We start from the raw sequence: 8,040 nt of genomic DNA on the forward strand, positions 1-8,040 counted from the left end.
GCCTCAGTTTCCTCATCTACTAAGCAGGATAACCCCATTCTGCATGTCAGCTGAAAGGTTTCTTTTGGACCACATCTATAAGCATGTGCCCACTGTTGGGCACAGAATAAGGGCTCCACGATGGTTGGGTGCTCCGTGGAGTCAGGCTCTGAAAGCTGGGGAAAAGCACACTCTTAGAAGTAGGGAGCAGGTCGTTGCCACATTTGAAAGCAAGTAGTGGCACTTGCTACCAGTGTCCTAAGACCTGGACTAACAGAAATGGAAATCGGCCAGCTAGTCATGAGGATGGCACGTTTCATTCTCAGACCGGGAATTTAGGCACAGCTCAGCTGAAAGCCCTGCAGTATCCCTAGATCATGGGAATTCACACTGCAGCACAGCAAGGCATCCTTAGAAATCAATGGTGTCTCCTCTAGGACTCACCATGAGGGCAGGCTTTTCATGGGCTCGACAGCGAGGGAAACCTAGAGGGTCCCAGGCTTTCCCGGGAGAAGAACCCCTTCCATCTGTGTCACTCTGGCAGAAGCAACCATGATAGGTTTGGAGAGGGATTTCGGCTCAGGTCCCTAGTAGCAGAGAAGAAAGGCCACGTGGGCCAGTTTACCTGGGTTTACTAATAATTCATCAAGAGTAGTGAGCTCATTGGGGCTTCCCTGGTTGCGCAGTGGTTGCGCGTCCGCCTGCCGATGCAGGGGAGCCGGGTTCGCGCCCCGGTCTGGGAGGATCCCGCGTGCCGCGGAGCAGCTGGGCCCGTGAGCCATGGCCGCTGGGCCTGCGCGTCCGGAGCCTGTGCTCCGCGATGGGGGAGGCCGCAGCAGAGGGAGGCCCGCATACCACAAAAAATAAAAATAAAAAAATAAATAAATAAAAAATAAAAAAAAGAGTAGTGAGCTCACACAATTCACCAGGCGCTGGGAACGCTGGTCAGCAAGGAGGGCCAGAGCCTCCCTGGTCCCTAAACCGTTTCACATCCTCTTCTCTGCCTACCCGTCCAACTCTGTGGATACTTTTCAATGGTTTGGCTGGGATTAGCTGAAGAACTCAAACCCAGGGGTGGCAGTAGCAATGCCTCTGTAACTAGAGAAAATGGGAACATCTGAAGATCCATGAATTTTGGTGTTACATCCAGTCCATCTTTTCTGGTCTAAGCCCTCACTACCCAGAACAGATTTTTTGGGGTATGGAATCTGCTATCTCAAGCATGCATTATGTAGTATGGCATCTACCACCAGAGGACATAGGAGCATGTCTTCTAGAAGCCACAGGTACAACTACACGCTTATCCTGGGCATTGGGAATGGTAATATTCCCGGAGATCTGTTAACATCGCTCTTTCCCTTTTTCGAAACCTCTGAGTCTCATATAAACACACACACACACACACACACACACACACACACACACACACACACACACTCACACACACACAAAAGCAGTAGGGACAATTGGTACCAAGGAGGTCTCAGCAGAACCTGGGCCGAGGCTAAGCCCACTGTATCTTCTGTGCCAGGCATCTGTTATGGAACACCAGGCCGGGGCCCATGCGCACATATGCAGGGGAAGGCCGAGCTGACCCTCTGGATCTGGCCGCATCAACAGACAGGGGTCCGGACAAAGGTTCCTGGTGGCTGGAGCTAGAGCCTCTCTGCTGAAATCCATCACCAGCTGGGGATCCCCTGGGGCACAGCGGGTGTGTGCCATCATCTGGGCCACTGAGAGATGCCCTCCCTTTTCAAGTGGTCTTCTCCTGGGAGGATGAGAGAGGGGCAGGCCTCCCCTGACTGTCAGAATCTCTGCTCGAGTTTCTAATTCAGGCCTTGAAGTCGGACCTGTTCTCATTTTACAGCTGCGAAAGCTTCCATTGGCTAAGGTTACTTAAGGAAAAATTAGGGAAGAGAGGATTTAACCCAGTCCTGCCAGGCTCCAGGATGTGTGTGTGTTCATTTTCTTGCACTCTACTACCTTCTAGGGAATTTCTTTGTTTGGAAGATGTAATTATATTCTTCCCTGAGGAAGGCACAATTCTTTCGAAGGCCTCAGCATCATCCCCTTCAGCCGGGGATCTCTGTGCTTGGAAGTAGACTCAAGGTCAAGCGGCCGATAATCGGCTGTAATGTTGCAGAAGCCTGGGGAGGCTCTTAACTTTATGCTCTGGGGCGATGCGCCTGAACAAGAAAGACAATGTGAATATGTGTGTTGGTGCATTGAGGTGTCTGTGAGTGTGTGTGGGTGAGTGAAGACGTATTTCATGGTGATTGACAGCTTGTGATGGTTTCTCTGTGTGTGTTGTGAGGTGGCCTCATGGGAGGTATCATGAATGAATCTATGTGGGAATATGAACTTGAGTGTGCGAGAGTGAGTGTGCACATGGCTGAGTCAAGATGTACGCACAGCTGTTGCTGATTCCATAGTTAAAATGTTAAAAAAAACTTTTGTAACAGGTGGCTCCTAGTTTCTGCACCAACTGCCCTGCCGGCCTGCATGCCTGCGCCCACCCTGACAGGCAGCCCGCTCAGTCCTACGGCATGGAGAAGTTGGGCGGCCGACGCCTGTCACAGCGGGCACCTCGGGGACGCTGCTCAAACTTCTGTTATCAATGGTCAGTGGAAGTCTCCACACTTGGAGAATTTAGGTTGAATAACAATCCCGTGTGTGTCTTTGATATGAACGTGTACCCCTGTATAAACACGTGTGAATGTGTGACTTTGTGAACGTACTGCCTTTGCCTTCCCAACGCATCAGTGGGTTGTCACTTCTGGAAAGACGGGATTCAGGCTTTATGCTTCGTCCAGCCACTAGCACGTTCAGAGGACTTGCCACGTTGCAAAGATAAGGACCAGGGTTTGAGCCTCATCTCCACCACGTGCAAGGTGTTGTTCCATTGAACACGTAAGGAGCTTCTCTGTATTTCACCCCTACCTCTCATAGGAAGAGCAAGACCTGCTTCAATATGGTGTTATCTGTGTGAGTGAGCACTTTGCACACTTCGTGCCCTCTCCATGCTTCCTCAGCTTGTCAGCCTCCTCCTGGGAGCAGGGTCTGCATCCAAAAGACATGGCTGGCTGTGTACATTGATCGGGAAAAGTAATTGTGGGCCAGAGCTGCCCAGGACTGGCTCAAGAGCCGGAATCATCGTGGGCAGGTGTTACACGTGGGAAGATTGTGGAAGAAAAGGGCCTCCACCCAATGGGGTGATTAGGCCCTGGACGAAATGTCATTTCCGCCTGTGAACACCCCTCAGATGCTTTGGTCTACACAATTGGTCCTTGTCCTTGTCCCCAAGATGTGCCCTGCCCCTCACACCTTGTTCTTACTAAACGTGTGGAGACCATGTCGCCAGGATGGTGGTAATAAGTGGAGGGTCTTGCTGCTCTTTCAGCAAGTGGACAATAATAATAAAAGCAAGAGCTAATATTCATCCAACATTTACTATGTATTACATCCTCCTTACTATTTATTTACATTGTCTCATTGAAGACCCCTCCCCGTCAACCCCAGGTTGCAGGTATTATTCCTTCCAATATGCACATGAGTAAAGTGAGGCCTAGGGCACTATTGGGTTCAGTCCATCATAAGCATGCATCTGGCATCCAAACCCACTATGACGGGATAAAGGAAAATTCTGCAAGATCGTCTGCACATAAGCACATGTGCACACACCCAAGTATGACCATTAGTGGGGGAGAAAATTACGTGAAGCACAGAGAGGCAAAATTGAATGTTGTCTTAATGAGCTGAGTGTGGGAGGGTTAGGAACTAGAGAATAAGAACCCAAATGAGAGTTCTCGAGCAAGGTCATGTATGTGGGGCAAGAGAGGCTGGAAACTGCACACGCCCTCCAGCTTTCTGTGGTGTTCACCTGGTGCAGGTGGCTGCAGAGGCTAGGTGCTCTCTCCACCAGGGACCGGGGCTGAGACATGGGAGGGCTGGCCTCCTGGGAACAGCTGGCACTCGCCGTATTGGCCGCTGCTGTACGCAGGCCTGGAACGTACCCCTCCTTGCCTACACGAGGAGAAAATTACGTGAAGCGCACAGAGGCAAAATTGAACGTTGTCTTAATGAGCTGAGTGTGGGAGGGTGAGGAACTAGAGAATAAGAACCCAAATGAGAGTTCTCGAGCAAGGTCATGTATGTGGGGCAAGAGAGGAGCTCTTTGGAGACTGTGTGGACTGAGGTATCTGAGAGTGGGGTATTGGCTCAGAGTGCTCCTCGTTTTCAGGGAGTTCACTTAAGGTGTCTAGAGATTTTCAATTCATTCGGTGTGTCATCCTTGGGTTCTGTTGAATGCAAAGCTGTGTTGGAAATATTTACGACACATAGGTCTGGAAACTGCACACGCCCTCCAGCTTTCTGTGGTGTTCACCTGGTGCCGGTGGCTGCAGAGGCTACGTGCTCTCTCCACCAGGGACCGGGGCTGAGACATGGGAGGGCTGTCCTCCTGGGAACACCTGGCACTCGCCGCATTGGCCGCTGCTGTACGCAGGCCTGGAACGTACCCCTCCTTGCCTACACACATCCCCCTGTCCTTCCATTCGGAACCCCCTTCTGCCGGGGTTCTTCCTGGACAGACATCTTCCGGGAGCCCTGTGGTGGAGGACGTGACGAAACAGATGGCCAAGTTCTCCTTCCTCCCTCAAGAGCCCTCAGTGTTCTCTCTCTGTCTCCTCTGGATTCTGAGGGAAGGAATGAAACATCTGTAGCTTCCAAGTCATCTGTGAACTAGACGTCATCTGGTAAAATTTCGCTTTGTTGTCTTGAGGGTCTCAGCTTGGTCTTCATACGGGGATTAAACCAGCAGTTCAGGAGCCCTGTGTGTGAGTCTGTGCCTCCCCAGCACACATCACATTCTAAGCAAACGGAGGGGGAGGTACTTACCAAGGATGCAAGGATGCATTGCTGGTGGGGATGGATGGATCGGTGATGGATAAATAGATACACGAATGGAGCCTAGCTGAAAGGCATGAACAGAGACGACAGAGGAAGGAGACACCAGCCAGCAGGGAAGCGATGCTAAATCTTTTGTCTTGAGCTAGTTCTCAATTCTACAGGGGCTGCGATCTATGATGGGGTTAATTCACACTTTTAGTTTATGTGATGTTCTGTTCTGGCTCGTTTTGGGTACTTCTGTGGGTTTTCAGTGATTCCCTCGTAGCCCGGAGGCAGGTGTAGGAAAGAGAAACAAAGACCTCAATTTGTGCACTACGCTGTGAGAGAAGGATTTGGTCTAAAGGGATGTGTGTAGTGGATGTTAATAGAAAGAAGCAGTTGGGCTTACCTTTGGGCCTGAAGTTTCATGTTCCCCTAATGCCCCAAGGATTTAGGGAATGGAATGTAGGAGACCAGTGAGACAAATATAGCCCTGGAGAACCCTAAACTGGAGAAACAATGGGGGCTCTGACTTTAATAAAATATTGACAGTGGAAATGTGTGTGCGTTGGAGGTATGATTTTTACATAGACTGGCTTCTACTTACACATTTGTTTAGCTTGAAGAAACTCTGGTCTTTTTTTTACTATTGGGAGAGTTTTTCAGGCCCGGTCCTCAATTCATTTTGACCACACGCCCTTGGAGTGTTCTCTGAATTTCCATTTATTTGCCTCTACTCTACTCTTTAGCTGCTGGCTGATTTTCCCTTACTCTTTCTCCACCTCCGTTTTCTAGACGGGCAAAATCTCCCCCTTTCTCCAAGGGCTGTTCTCATTTTCCAGGGATGTGGGGATGTGCCCCATGAGGGACACGTGCCCATCTCCTTCCTCACCCTGGCAGGACCATGGAAAATGTCCCTCAGCTCAAAAGTGCATCTCCCAGTGCCTTTTCCTCTACCTGGACCCTCATGCCCAGCCCTTCAAGGGCGCCGCATTGAGGAGCAGGATAGAAACCCTGCAAGAATTCACACCTGCAAGATGACCAAATAATGCACAGACACATTCATGCCAAAGGAATTGTGTGTAATAGTTGGGAAAACTGGAGCAGAAACGAAGGGTGCTAGGAACGGATGTCGCGCCACGCTGCTTAAGTTTCCAAGAAGTGACAGGGCAAAGGCGATACAAGGCAGCAGAGAAGATTAGATGGTTTAGAAAGAGATCCTTTTCTGAGATGGAACTTGCAGCTGCTAATTAATATGAAATCTTGATCCAGGAAGCTGCCAACCTGGTGCTGCTTTTCCCGGAGTGTGGCTGCCTCCAGAAGCCGGAGGAGAGTGGTGCTGACAGCTGGCTGGCTGAGAGAGGACAATGGGCTTCATGGTCTCTGTTCTCCAGGGAGCTTGGCCTCAGACTCCATGGCCAGGGAGGACTTCTGCTTGGACATCAGGCATTGCGGAGGGCGGGGGCACTTGTGTTGGCACTTGGGGACACAGGGTACCTTGCACGTGGGTGGAGGCTGGCAAGGCTGCTTGGCATTCTGAGGGGGGTCTAGCACCGCTTTGGTGGGGGCCAGTAGTACAGGGGAGGGGGACAGTACTGCTGGGGTGTGGGGCAGCAATATTTTGGTTGTGGGAAGCACTGCCGGGGTGAGGGGCAGCAATACTTTGATGGGGGACAGTATTGCTGTGGTGCAGGGCAGCAATACTTTGTTGGGGGGCAGAATTGCTGGGATGGTGGGCAGCAATACTTTTGTGGGGGGCAGCACAGCTTCTGCGTTTGATGATACATTCTGGTCTGGATGTGCACTGCAAGGGAAAAGACACACAAGTGAGGAAGTCTGCAGCCTTAGAGACTCGTGACCCAGGAGAACCTTCTGCCTCCTTCAAACCTGGCCCATTTCACCCTCGGCCGGGTTGCTTCACCGATTTACGTTTTCTGTGTGTGCAGTGAGGTGTTTCAGTATAAATTGTATCTACATTTTCTAAGCCATTGTAAGGTATTTTTTGATACAGAGAAATATGGAAGGAAGGAAGGAAAGAAGGAAGAGAGAAAAAAGGTAGAAATGAGATGAGAAAGGGTGAGAAGTAGAAGAAAACAAAGAACGATGTAAAAAAGCTGAGACACAGCGAGAGACAGAGAGAGAGAGAGGGCGAGAGAGAGAGGAGAGAGAGAGAAGAGTGAGAGAGAGGAGAGAGAAGGAAAGAGGAAGGAAAAAGACAAGGGTAAAAAGAACAAAAAGTAATATCCAGCCACAGCTGAAATGGTGGAATCCAGATCAGGATTTCCTGGGTTCAGAGTCCTGTGTCAAAAATTAACCAGCTTTGTGACTTTGAGCAAGTGACTTACCTTCTCTGTACACTTCCTACGGTTGTTGTAAGGATGAATGAGCATATAAAACTCCACACAAAAACACGTAAATACACAGGGAAATATGAATGTAAAGATATATGTGTGTGTGAGCATGCACACATACACACACACACATACACACACACGGGAGAAACAAAACATTTGCATAATCTTGTAAGGATTTCGACTTTTTAATAAGATTTCTACCCATTTTAAAGGAGCATCTTAACCACTCTCTAATGAATTCATAGAAAAGAGGCATCTAGAGACAAAAGGACCGTTAGATCGATTCTCAGTCCTAGGTGAGAAAGCAAATCTTAGAGAGGGAAGTCATGGATCCCCAGGCACTGAGCACACGGGGATGGCCCAATGATCCCCGACTCCCAGAGCAGGACCTGGCCACTCTACCACCTCCTCTTGTCCTTGATGCTCTCAGCTCCCTGGGCCTCTGCCCCTTGCTCTCTGAAGAGCTCTCCTCCCTCCCTGCACTGGCCTTTCCCTTCAGGGCAGCCCTTGCCTAGAGTTGGAGCCACACTCTCAAAAACAGCCCTGCTCAGCTCCAAGCCACAACAACAGCCCCACCACACACACCAGCAGGAGCCTGAACCCCAGACTCTGGCACACCCTGGACCCCCATCTCAGCTCTCAACCCACACACTTCAGATGTGGACTTGCAGCCCAAGAGAGGCGGGTCCCAAATGATACGGAGGACAAAGGTGCCCACACGAGGCCTTTCTTTCTGACCAGCCAACCAGTGCTCCAGCCCCAGCTGCCTGAGCAGTTTGGGACCAGGTAGAGCCAGGCTCCCAGGAGAGGCGTTCCTTTG

General features: G+C 50.4%; 1 long non-coding RNA gene across 1 annotated transcript in view; it reads right to left on the reverse strand.

Moving 5' to 3' along the window:
- Positions 1–4,067: 4,067 nt before the first annotated feature.
- The window catches only part of LOC129392067 (uncharacterized), an 8,943-nt gene continuing 4,970 nt past the window's right edge, over positions 4,068–8,040 (reverse strand). The window contains exon 2 of the long non-coding RNA XR_008617116.1: positions 4,068–6,670. This is a non-coding gene — a long non-coding RNA (uncharacterized lncRNA). The remainder of the gene's footprint in view (positions 6,671–8,040) is intronic.

The sequence above is a fragment of the Physeter macrocephalus genome, chromosome 4, assembly GCF_002837175.3.
Source record: "Physeter macrocephalus isolate SW-GA chromosome 4, ASM283717v5, whole genome shotgun sequence".
NCBI classification, from domain to species: domain Eukaryota; kingdom Metazoa; phylum Chordata; class Mammalia; order Artiodactyla; family Physeteridae; genus Physeter; species Physeter macrocephalus.